We start from the raw sequence: 14,877 nt of genomic DNA on the forward strand, positions 1-14,877 counted from the left end.
CGTGAGTAGGGTGAGTGGGGGAGTGAGTGGGCCGTGAGTAGGGTGAGTGGGGGAGTGAGTGGGCCGTGAGTAGGGTGAGTGGGGGAGTGAGTGGGCCGTGAGTAGGGTGAGTGGGGGAAGAATAAATATGACCGAAGAAGAAAGTTGCAGTAACAGCTAACAGCCCTGAACCCTGAGGACATTCACCATGCTGCTGCAAATACACACACACACACACACACACACAGCGAAGAGGCGGGGCCAGGAGCTGTGAAATGATCCCTGCAACCACAAATGAGTACACACACACACACACACACACACACACACACACACACACACACACACACACACACACACACACAAGTATGGTGTAGTATCAGTACCCCGAGGAAGAGGAGCCAGGAGCTATACAGGGAGAACACTGCCAGCCCCAGGGTGTAAAGTGGAGAGGGCAGGGAGTCTTGTACGTATTTGTATACTCTTCCAACCACTGAAAACTTCCCACTTGACATACGCTACACTACCAGTGTAATTAAACAGTTTCCTACCTGACATACACTATACTACCTGTCATTCCACGTTAACATCTACAGGCTTAACCTACTGAACCTACTTGCTCCCTACAATCATCTACATATCTACTGGTAGATAGCCCTACCCCCACATGCAGAGTTCTGCCCACTATAAGATTTGGTTACTTAAGACTCTGCCCAAGTGTTGATATCCGTGAGGGCAGACGATTCTGACGGAGGCTTCCCACACTGCCTTCTCACTTCCGGTCATAAACTGTGTTGCACTACACTCTCTGGCAACACCCACCACACTGCTTTCTTTATTGCACTCATGTTGGTGCTACTGCTGCTGCTGCTGCCCAATACTAGGAGTTGAAAACATGTAGCCACGAGAGTAGCAGCTGGTTATTAAATCTAAATGAAATGATATGCTGATGTCAGAAGCATTGGTTTGAAGCATTGGATGTCAAGAACATTACTTTGGTAATACTTTTTTGGATGTCAGGAAGATTGGTTTGGCAGACACTGCAAGGCTCCAGGCGGACATCAACCGAATCTTTCAGTGGGCTGCAGAAAACAATATGAAGTTCAACGATGAGAAATTTCAATTACTCAGATATGGTAAACACGAGGAAATTAAATCTTCATCAGAGTACAAAACAAATTCTGGCCACAAAATAGAGCGAAACACCAACGTCAAAGACCTGGGAGTGATCATGTCGGAGGATCTCACCTTCAAGGCCCATAACATTGTATCAATCGCATCTGCTAGAAAAATGACAGGATGGATAATGAGAACCTTCAAAACTAGGGAGGCCAAGCCCATGATGACACTCTTCAGGTCACTTGTTCTATCTAGGCTGGAATATTGCTGCACACTAACAGCACCTTTCAAGTCAGGTGAAATTGCTGACCTAGAAAATGTACAGAGAACCTTCACGGCGCGCATAACGGAGATAAAACACCTCAATTACTGGGAGCGCTTGAGGTTCCTAAACCTGTATTCCCTGGAACGCAGGCGGGAGAGATACATGATTATATACACCTGGAAAATCCTAGAGGGACTAGTACCGAACTTGCACACGAAAATCACTCACTACGAAAGCAAAAGACTTGGCAGACGATGCAACATCCCCCCAATGAAAAGCAGGGGTGTCACTAGCACGTTAAGAGACCATACAATAAGTGTCAGGGGCCCGAGACTGTTCAACTACCTCCCAGCATACATAAGGGGGATTACCAATAGACCCCTGGCAGTCTTCAAGCTGGCACTGGACAAGCACCTAAAGTCGGTTCCTGATCAGCCGGGCTGTGGCTCGTACGTTGGTTTGCGTGCAGCCAGCAGCAACAGCCTGGTTGATCAGGCTTTGATCCACCAGGAGGCCTGGTCACAGACCGGGCCGCGGGGGCGTTGACCCCCGGAACTCTCTCCAGGTAAACTCCAGTATGTCAGAAAACATTAGTTTGGCAGTAGTTTTTGGAAGATGTGAGCAAGCACTGATATAACAGCTTCACGACGCATAAGAAAGTAGCGTTGGAACGTCACTTTATGGAAACAGGTGTGAGTAGTAGCTACCATGCATAGGTGGTCATGGTTCGTCCCTCAAGACACAGGACAAGTGTCTCCAGACACATGCCTGTGTCCACCGATATCTCGTAACTAGTTGACCCTTCACTGACTTACCAGACCGAAGGCCTCATATGATACACTGCACGGTACAACATATCTACTGCACTGTTCATTTGTTCTTGCGTTCTTCAAGACGTATAAAAAGTTCGACTGTAAGAGTGTGTTTTATCAGGTTCTATGAGTATATCTGGGCATCGTAATTAACAAGCGGAGTTACCAGTTTCTTATGGGTGACTGAAGCAAGACTGACAACATAGCAACCTGACGTACCTGTCTGAGTAGCTTAACCTGTCCTTCATTCAGGGTCGAGGTGTGTGTGTGTGTGTGTGTGTGTGTGTGTGTGTGTGTGTGTGTGTGTGTGTGTGTGTGTGTGTGTGTGTGTGTGTGTGTGTGTGTGTGTGTGTGACAGAGAGAGAATCTACTTTGCGGTCGTTCAACACATCACCACTGAGCTGGTCACAACCACTGCGGTTACCGCACATTGAAGTGGACGGACGCATGCGGTCACCACTGAGAGCTCTTGCTTATCCAGCGGTCACCGCAGGCAACGCTCTCATTACCAGACCTGAGGCTCTCACCTGCCTGAGGCTCTCACCTGCCTGAGGCTCTTACCTGCCTGAGGCTCACCTGCATCAGGCTCTCACCTGCCTGAGGCTCACCTGCATCAGGCTCTCACCTGCCTGAGGCTCACCTGCATCAGGCTCTCACCTGCCTGAGGCTCACCTGCATCAGGCTCTCACCTGCCTGAGGCTCACCTGCATCAGGCTCTCACCTGCCTGAGGCTCACCTGCATCAGGCTCTCACCTGCCTGAGGTTCGCCTGCACGAGGCAGTCTTTCCCAGCATCAACATAGTTATTTACACACAAGTAAAGAAGCGTAACTAGCAATCAGTGAACACAGAGTATACACTAGTGTGCAAATTAATTGGGACCGGAGTAAATTTTGTGATTATCTCATATGTCTTAGTCTCCGGCTTAATTAATGTAGTTTGTGTTCTTTTCTTTTCGTAAGAGTTTGCTACCGACTTTTGGCAACCATCCAGCTGTGGTGTTACTCTGCGACTCTCGTCAGTGCTACAACAGCTGTTGTAGCAGCATCCTCTATAAGTGAATGTGGTTTCACCAAATTCTTCCCGTCATTTCACGATTACTGTCGAAATTCTTGATGGATGTTACATCTAGGAAGCGTGCAAGCATTATAGCTCTTAGAAAACATGCTGATTTAAGTATCAGACAGATCACCAAAAAAAAAAAAAAAAAAAAAACTGAGCCTAGCAAAGTCAACTGTTGGTCGGATTCTGAAGAGAGCTGACGACACTGGTGATTGTAGAGCGCTGCATTGAGGAATATGTGGAAGAAAACGCAAGACAACACCTCAAGATGACAAAGTTATAAGAAATACTGTGAAGGATCCCAAGAAAACCAGCAAAGATCTACAGAGAGATTTGGCTTCAGCATAAATGTTGATTCTTCAACTGTTCGACGAAGGCTTCTTAAGCTGGCACAACTGTCAGAAAAACAGTAAAGAAACAGTTATTGACTGCTACTATGAAGAAAAAATGGCTGCAGTGATGATGAGGCACATTTTGAAGTACATACTAGGTACAGATCAGTGGTAGTGAGACGAATAATGGACACATTCAGTAAGCACCAAAACACCCACCTAAGATGTTTTGGGGTAGTTTTACTGCTGAAGGCCTTGGACGGCTTGTTATTGTTGACGGAACGATGAACAGTGACAAATACAAAGCAATCCTGGCAACTCATTTGCTTCCCATTGTGCACAAAGACTTTCCTGATGGAGAAGCCATTTTCCAGCAGGATCTTACTCCATGCCACACTTCCAGAAAAATGCTGACGTTCGTCGAAGAGAGTGGGCTAAGCGTTCTAAATTGGCCTGGAAACTCTCCTGACCTTAACCCAATTGAGAATCTATGAGCAATAACCAAACGTAGGATCGCAAAACAGGACAATTCAACTGTGGAGAAGCTAATTGCTGTTGTTATTAGGACCTGGTACCAGGATGAAGAACTTGCCAAAATGTCTTCAACATTGGTTGATTCTGTGCCAAAGCGTGAAGCAATGATTATAAAAGCAAAATGTAGTCATATCTCTTATTAAATCAATTAACTATCACATCACTGCCATGTATTTTTCAAATAAACATTAATTTTCCGAATAAATGTTTTGTTTCATCAGTGTTCCAATTAATATACACACTATTGCTGTATTTACACACATGTAGACAAGCGTAACTTGGCAACTTGTGAACGCAGAGTTTATTTACAAATATGTAAACAAAAGAAGGCAGAATGTTCACTGACTTGTTCCAGCCACGGTATTACTACAGTCACGGTATTGTTCCAGCCACGGTATTACTACAGTCACGGTATTGTTCCAGCCACGGTATTACTACAGTCACGGTATTGTTCCAGCCACGGTATTACTACAGTCACGGTATTGTTCCAGTTACGGTATTGTTCCAGTTACGGTATTGTGAGTTACGCTGGTGGTGGCCTCGACAGCTGGCTGTGCATTATGACATCTAACACTGTAGAGGGGCGTGGTAGTGTCACAGGTGGTGGAGGGGTGTGATATTGTCACAGGTGGTGGAGGCGTGTGGCAGTGTCACAGGTGGTGGAGGGGCGTGACATGGTGACAGGTGGTGGAGGGGTGTGATATTGTCACAGGTGGAGGGATGTGACATTGTCACAGGTGGTGGAGGGGCGTGACATGGTCACAGGTGGTGGAAGGGTGTGATATTGTCACAGGTGGTGGAGGGGTGTAACATTGTCACAGGTGGTGGAGGGGTGTGACATTGTCTCAGGTGGAAGGGTGTGACACTGTCAATTTGTGTGTGTGTGTGTACTCACCTAGTTGAGGTTGCAGGGGTCGAGTCCAAGCTCCTGGCCCCGCCTCTTCACTGGTCGCTACTAGGTCACTCCCCCTGAACCGTGGGCTTTATCATACCTCTGCTTAAAACTATGTATGGATCCTGCCTCCACTACATCGCTTCCCAAACTATTCCACTTCCTGACTACTCTGTGGCTGAAGAAATACTTCCTAACATCCTGTGATTCATCTGTCTTCAACTTCCAACTGTGTCCCCTTGTTGCTGTGTCCCATCTCTGGAACATCCTGTCTTTGTTCACCTTGTCATTTCCTCTCAGTATTTTGTATGTCGTTATCATGTCCCCACTATCTCTCCTGTCCTCCAGTGTGTCGTCAGGTTGATTTCCCTTAACCTCTCTCATAGAACATACCTCTTAGCTCTGGAACTAGTCTTGTTGCAAACCTTTGCACTTTCTCTAGTTTCTTTACGTGCTTGGGGAGGTGTGGGTTCCAAACTGGTGCCGCATACTCCAATATGGGCCTAACGTACACGGTGTACAGGGTCCTGAACGATTCCTTATTAAGATGTCGGAATGCTGTTCTGAGGTTTGCTAGGCTGTGTGTGTGTGTGTGTGTGTGTGTGTGTGTGTGTGTGTGTGTGTGTGTGTGTGTGTGTGTGTGTGTGTGTGTGTGTGTGTGTGTGAATAATTGTTTCCTATCCCTGACCAGACAGGTACCAGGAATCAGTCAGGAGTCCGTCAGGAATCCGTCAGGAGTTCGTCAGGAGCCCGTCAGGAGCCCAGGGGTCAGACGGCTTCTGCCTGGCACCTGGGGGCAGCATCTTCATGATCCATCATGGCACCGAGGGTGCCAGACCTTTGTTTATGTCGGACGTTATAAATAGATGCAGCAGAGTGACCTCCCCCCCCCCCCGACGGTCGAGTCACTTCTCCCCATCCCCCATATACATATTCCACCTTTTCCCCTCATCCCCAACACACTCTCCACCACCTCCCTCCCCAACACACACTTCACCACCTCCCTCCCCAACACTCCACCACCTCCCTCCCCAACACACTCTCCACCACCATTACCTTCTAACAAGACGATGTTTTCGCGAGCATCACAATGCGTACGTTTGTGAACGCTTTAACATGACAAAGTTTAGCGTAGCCTAGCGAAAAAAATGTTCCTGTATTGCGTAAATTGGTATCTTACGTCTAGCAGTGCGTCTGTAACCACACGTTATATATGCTATCTGCTGAACTGACTACAGTCAACACACACACATACACATACACACACACACATACACACTTAAGTTGAATAGTAACACGTTATAACGTGTGTGTGTGTGTGTGTGTGTGTGTGTGTGTGTGTGTGTGTGTGTGTGTGTGTGTGTGTGTGTGTGTGTGTGTGTGTGTGTGTGTGTGTGTGTGTGTGTGAGGGGGGAAGGGTAAATACAGGTGTGATGAAGCACTTTAGAGAGACGTGGACACGGTCACTTAATCTATCATAACAATAATAATAATAATATCAGAAGTCAGTGTATAAGTGAGAAACAAGAGAGTGGAACTAAGGTCATCACCGGCACGGTCTCGCACACTACACACACCAGGTAAATGAACTCAATTATCACCACAGTAATGATGTTGAAGTCTATTTTCCTGACAATACTTCAGATTTATCAAGACTATGATACTGAACACCAGCTTCCAGGCTGAGGGACTGATTACCTCATCTCCACTGTCTTCTGTCTATAGTTCTCCAAGGCTGAGGGACTGATTACCTTATCTTCTACCGTCATCGTGTATCATCTGTATATCGAGATGAAAAATCCACTGGTTGGTGAAAGGTCTTGAAACAAAGAGAGGCAGGTGTTGTACATGTGTGTAATTCGACACATGTCGTCAGTACAGGAGTGTGCAGCCAAGGCATGGCGTTCACGTATGACTCACATGAGCAAACTCGAGAATGTTTATAAATTTGCTGCTGTGGAAGCTGGGCACTCACAAGATGCCAAAGTGGAGAGAGAACCTTCAAAAAATTAGTGTGAAAATTATATCAGAAGTTTGAAGACGTTGATGCGTTGATGGTGTTGTGATGTATGTTGTACTTGACACTGTGTGTTGATGTTGTGATGTATGTTGTACTTGACACTGTGTGTTGATGTTGTGATGTATGTTGTACTTGACACTGTGTGTTGATGTTGTGATGTATGTTGTACTTGACACTGTGTGTTGATGTTGTGATGTATGTTGTTCTTGACACTGTGTGTTGATGTTGTGATGTATGTTGTTCTTGACACTGTGTGTTGATGTTGTGATGTATGTTGTTCTTGACACTGTGTGTTGATGTTGTGATGTATGTTGTTCTTGACACTGTGTGTTGATGTTGTGATGTATGTTGTTCTTGACACTGTGTGTTGATGTTGTGATGTATGTTGTTCTTGACACTGTGTGTTGATGTTGTGATGTATGTTGTTCTTGACACTGTGTGTTGATGTTGTGATGTATGTTGTTCTTGACACTGTGTGTTGATGTTGTGATGTATGTTGTTCTTGACACTGTGTGTTGATGTTGTGATGTATGTTGTTCTTGACACTGTGTGTTGATGTTGTGATGTATGTTGTTCTTGACACTGTACGGCGTAGCTGTAGTGTCGTGGTTCATGGTGTACCTCACACTGTACGTCACATTAAGACCACCACCACACTGTACGTCACATTAAGACCACCACCACACTGTACGTCACATTAAGACCACCACCACACTGTACGTCACATTAAGACCACCACCACACTGTACGTCACATTAAGACCACCACCACACTGTACGTCACATTAAGACCACCACCACACTGTACGTCACATTAAGACCACCACCACACTGTACGTCACATTAAGACCACCACCACACTGTACGTCACATTAAGACCACCACCACACTGTACGTCACATTAAGACCACCACCACACTGTACGTCACATTAAGACCACCACCACACTGTACGTCACATTAAGACCACCACCACACTGTACGTCACATTAAGACCACCACCACACTGTACGTCACATTAAGACCACCACCACCACACTGTACGTCACATTAAGACCACCACCACCACACTGTACGTCACATTAAGACCACCACCACACTGTACGTCACATTAAGACCACCACCACCACACTGTACGTCACATTAAGACCACCACCACCACACTGTACGTCACAATAAGACCACCACCACACTGTACGTCACATTAAGACCACCACCACACTGTACGTCACATTAATACCACCACCACACTGTACGTCACATTAATACCACCACCACCACACTGTACGTCACATTAAGACCACCACCACACTGTACGTCACATTAAGACCACCACCACACTGTACGTCACATTAAGACCACCACCACACTGTACGTCACATTAAGACCACCACCACCACACTGTACGTCACATTAAGACCACCACCACACTGTACGTCACATTAAGACCACCACCACACTGTACGTCACATTAAGACCACCACCACCACACTGTACGTCACATTAAGACCACCACCACCACACTGTACGTCACATTAAGACCACCACCACACTGTACGTCACATTAAGACCACCACCACACTGTACGTCACATTAATACCACCACCACACTGTACGTCACATTAATACCACCACCACCACACTGTACGTCACATTAAGGCCACCACCACACTGTACGTCACATTAAGACCACCACCACACTGTACGTCACATTAAGACCACCACCACACTGTACGTCACATTAAGACCACCACCACACTGTACGTCACATTAAGACCACCACCACACTGTACGTCACATTAAGACCACCACCACACTGTACGTCACATTAAGACCACCACCACACTGTACGTCACATTAAGACCACCACCACACTGTACGTCACATTAAGACCACCACCACACTGTACGTCACATTAAGACCACCACCACACTGTACGTCACATTAAGACCACCACCACCACACTGTACGTCACATTAAGACCACCACCACCACACTGTACGTCACATTAAGACCACCACCACCACCCTGTATGTCACATTAAGACCAACACCACACTGTACGTCACATTAAGACCACCACCACCACACTGTACGTCACATTAAGACCAACACCACACTGTACGTCACATTAAGACCACCACCACACTGTACGTCACATTAAGACCACCACCACACTGTACGTCACATTAAGACCACCACCACACTGTACGTCACATTAAGACCACCACCACACTGTACGTCACATTAAGACCACCACCACACTGTACGTCACATTAAGACCACCACCACACTGTACGTCACATTAAGACCACCACCACACTGTACGTCACATTAAGACCACCACCACACTGTACGTCACATTAATACCACCACCACACTATACGTCACATTAAGACCACCACCACACTGTACGTCACATTAAGACCACCACCACACTATACGTCACATTAAGACCACCACCACACTGTACGTCACATTAAGACCACCACCACACTGTACGTCACATTAAGACCACCACCACACTGTACGTCACATTAAGACCACCACCACACTGTACGTCACATTAAGACCACCACCACACTGTACGTCACATTAAGACCACCACTACACTGTACGTCACATTAAGACCACCACCACACTGTACGTCACATTAAGACCACCACCACACTGTACGTCACATTAAGACCACCACCACACTGTACGTCATATTAAGACCACCACCACACTGTACGTCACATTAAGACCACCACCACACTGTACGTCACATTAAGACCACCACCACACTGTACGTCACATTAAGACCACCACCACACTGTACGTCACATTAAGACCACCACCACACTGTACGTCACATTAAGACCACCACCACTGTACGTCACATTAAGACCACCACCACACTGTACGTCACATTAAGACCACCACCACACTGTACGTCACATTAAGACCACCACCACACTGTACGTCACATTAAGACCACCACCACACTATACGTCACATTAAGACCACCACCACACTGTACGTCACATTAAGACCACCACCACACTGTACGTCACATTAAGACCACCACCACACTGTACGTCACATTAAGACCACCACCACACTGTACGTCACATTAAGACCACCACCACCACACTGTACGTCACATTAAGACCACCACCACACTGTACGTCACATTAAGACCACCACCACACTGTACGTCACATTAAGACCACCACCACCACACTGTACGTCACATTAAGACCACCACCACCACACTGTACGTCACATTAAGACCACCACCACACTGTACGTCACATTAAGACCACCACCACACTGTACGTCACATTAAGACCACCACCACACTGTACGTCACATTAAGACCACCACCACACTGTACGTCACATTAAGACCACCACCACACTGTACGTCACATTAAGACCACCACCACACTGTACGTCACATTAAGACCACCGCCACACTGTACGTCACATTAAGACCACCGCCACACTGTACGTCACATTAAGACCACCGCCACACTGTACGTCACATTAAGACCACCACCACCACCACACTGTACGTCACATTAAGACCACCACCACACTGTACGTCACATTAAGACCACCACCACACTGTACGTCACATTAAGACCACCACCACACTGTACGTCACATTAAGACCACCACCACACTGTACGTCACATTAAGACCACCACCACACTGTACGTCACATTAAGACCACCACCACACTGTACGTCACATTAAGACCACCACCACACTGTACGTCACATTAAGACCACCACCACACTGTACGTCACATTAAGACCACCACCACACTGTACGTCACATTAAGACCACCACCACACTGTACGTCACATTAAGACCACCACCACACTGTACGTCACATTAAGACCACCACCACACTGTACGTCACATTAAGACCACCACCACACTGTACGTCACATTAAGACCACCACCACACTGTACGTCACATTAAGACCACCACCACACTGTACGTCACATTAAGACCACCACCACACTGTACGTCACATTAAGACCACCACCACCACACTGTACGTCACATTAAGAGCACCACCACACTGTACGTCACATTAAGACCACCACCACACTGTACGTCACATTAAGACCACCACCACCACACTGTACGTCACATTAAGACCACCACCACACTGTACGTCACATTAAGACCACCACCACACTGTACGTCACATTAAGACCACCACCACACTGTACGTCACATTAAGACCACCACCACACTGTACGTCACATTAAGACCACCACCACACTGTACGTCACATTAAGACCACCGCCACACTGTACGTCACATTAAGACCACCGCCACACTGTACGTCACATTAAGACCACCGCCACACTGTACGTCACATTAAGACCACCACCACCACACTGTACGTCACATTAAGACCACCACCACACTGTACGTCACATTAAGACCACCACCACACTGTACGTCACATTAAGACCACCACCACACTGTACGTCACATTAAGACCACCACCACACTGTACGTCACATTAAGACCACCACCACACTGTACGTCACATTAAGACCACCACCACACTGTATGTCACATTAAGACCACCACCACACTGTACGTCACATTAAGACCACCACCACACTGTACGTCACATTAAGACCACCACCACACTGTACGTCACATTAAGACCACCACCACACTGTACGTCACATTAAGACCACCACCACACTGTACGTCACATTAAGACCACCACCACACTGTACGTCACATTAAGACCACCACCACACTGTACGTCACATTAAGACCACCACCACACTGTACGTCACATTAAGACCACCACCACACTGTACGTCACATTAAGACCACCACCACACTGTACGTCACATTAAGACCACCACCACACTGTACGTCACATTAAGACCACCACCACACGTCCGCTTTGATAAAAACACAAGACTTGACTTCAGTCCAGCTCAAGCAACTGGGTAAGAGGAGGGGAGGGATAGGGGTGATGGAGGAGGAGGAAGAGGGGGAGTGATACGAGTGGAGGGGAAAGGCCAGGGATGAATTGGAATGGGGGGGAGGGAGGGGGGAAGGTGACCTAGTGAAGGCTGTCTTTCTGTTTCCAACGTGATCCATAAGATATTTTTTTTTTCATTGCAGCAACAATGAGATTTATTTCTACCGTGTTCACATCTTACTTTGTGACAACTATGTTTGTGTTCAGTGACAACCATGACCGTGCTCACACTTTACTTTCTGACTACTACTATAACTGTCAGGGGACCAAGACTGTTCAACAGCCTCCCTCCAGCCATAAGAGGAATTATCAATAGTCCCTGACCCCCCGACACTTACTGTCTTGTATTTAAACATGGCAGAAACAGAACCATATTCATCTTTCTTTCTCGTAACACTATATCGATCTGTCTAACTATATATATATATATATATATATATATATATATATATATATATATATATATATATATATATATATATATATATATATATATATATACATATACATACATACACAAATTCAGGCAATCTTGTTGTTTATGAGTGTTATTAATGAAATTTAAGACACATGTGCAACATCTGGTTATCTTCATTGTTGACGTTTCGCCATCCAGTCTTCTTATTATGTTCAAGAATCTGTACTGATAAAGCCACTGGATGGCCAAACGTCTACGATAAAGTTAACCAGATGTTGCACAAGTGTCTTAACTTTCATCTTGTCGGTTTTGTATACCTGTCTTCCACAACTTTATTAATATTAAACATTATACAAATATTTTTATTAACAGGACCCATAAGGCAAAAAGTAAAGTTTTGTAAAGGTGGAAGTGCCAGGTGACTCTCCTCTGAGGACTGACTCTCCTCTGAGGACTGACTCTCCTCTGAGGACTGACTCTCCTCTGAGGACTGACTCTCCTCTGAGGACTGACTCTACTATCAATAACAGAACAAGAATGGAGCCAAGTGGGTACATTTCATTCCAATATTTCCGTATTGTAAGGATAATTCTGAGGCGAGATTATCTTAAGTTCAATTAGTTATCTTGAGTCTACCTGGAGAGTTATCATGTAATACCAAAATGTTATAACTAACGTCTGCGTAAGGACTGGTCATGGACTGCGTAGCGGGGGGCGTTGACCCCCGGAACACCCACCAGGTAAGATACGTCAGATATATAACTATGAAGGTATTACATGTATAAAATTCTGCCTCACTTGTTGAATCCTCTCTGAACACTGTCTGTGGTAACTGGTTATGTTATTATGCCCTCACAAGACGGCCTTTTAAATGGGTGACATTTTATTTTGTTTATTTATTTTTTCATTTTAGTCACGGGAAGCGCTAAACCTGTAGGAATCATACAGCGCCTAGGAGGCATTCAGCTCCGATTCAAGGAGCAAAGTGCAGTTCCTTGAATGACCAGCCCCGTCACCGGCATCAAGGCAGCTAAACTGAGGGATCACAACTCTGGAACACCAGGATCGATCGTCTTGAGATTTTCAAATGTGGTGAGCTAAGCCCAGGGCAAAGTTCATACAAATATATGAGAAGACAGGGATGCTGGTTTTATGGGATACAGGGATACCTCTTCTGTGAACACGCAACAACCCAAACCTAAACACTGAAGAGTTTTGCAAGTATAAAAATGCATTTAGTGTCTTCCTTTAGTAGTCTAAATGGTATAAATAAAACACAATTAGCGGAACACTTCCTTATCTTTAATGAGTTATATGTATATATATATATATGTATATATATATACATGTATATATATATACATGTATATATATATATATATATATATATATATATATATATTTATATATATATATATATATGTCGTGCCGAATATGTAAAACTGGTCAATTAGCAAGAACTCATTTAAAATTAAGTCCTTTCTGAAATTTTCTCTTATACGTTTAAAGATATATTTTTTCATTAATGTTAATGTAAAAATTTTTAATTTTGCACCAAAAGAATCTTAGAAAACTTACCTAACCCTATTATAACAAGAACAATTTATTTTAGCCTAACCCAACTAAATATATTTTAAATTCGTTTACAGTAATTTAGTACTAAACAAACACAATCAAATATATTTTTTTCGTTAGGTTCAGAATGGTTTTGGCGAAATTATTGCATATACAAATTTTCACTTGTCCTATATGGCAAGATGATCGTTGCTATTTAAGCCAAGATCGCAAGTTCTGCCTATTCGGCACGACATATATATATATATATATATATATATATATATATATATATATATATATATATATATATATATATATATATATATATATATATATATATATATATATATATAATATACGTATGAACTGCACATGTCGCAGGCAACAACACCCGTATCACAGCACAGCAATCAGATTCATGCTGTATTATTAATGATGGGTTTAAACAGAAAGGTAGTAGCTTTGCTAAAGGTTAGTGAAGCTGGGAATGGTTGTAGTGTGATATGGCACTTACCCTTCTCGGCGGCGTGGTAGGGATGGGATGTGTGTGGAGTCTTGTCTTGATATAGAGGGATCAGAGCACGCTGTTCTCATGCATAGCATAATATAAGGCATAGAACTGTCGTTGTGCATATAGTTTCTCTGTATGTCTTTGAGCACAACATTTAAGGCACTTATCCTGCACCTCCAAGGTGTAGGAACCATGTTTTTTTTAAAGCGAGATATAACACAAACGACAGTCAACTGGTGTTCACACAAGGACATAAGCTGATGTAGCTTACATGACGGTATATATATGTATATACATATAGCACGTTTTTTCAAGCAAATACACAGCATAAATATACATGTTTTCGTTTCATTCCGAGTGACTCAC

At 44.7% G+C, this 14,877-nt stretch overlaps 1 protein-coding gene across 2 annotated transcripts in view; it reads right to left on the reverse strand.

Annotated features, from left to right (window-relative positions):
- Positions 1–14,877, reverse strand: part of LOC128695597 (uncharacterized) — a 140,235-nt gene that overhangs the window by 96,811 nt on the left and 28,547 nt on the right. The gene's annotated exons all lie outside the window — the stretch shown is intronic.

Source organism: Cherax quadricarinatus, chromosome 42 (genome assembly GCF_038502225.1).
Source record: "Cherax quadricarinatus isolate ZL_2023a chromosome 42, ASM3850222v1, whole genome shotgun sequence".
Classification (NCBI taxonomy): Eukaryota; Metazoa; Arthropoda; class Malacostraca; order Decapoda; family Parastacidae; genus Cherax; species Cherax quadricarinatus.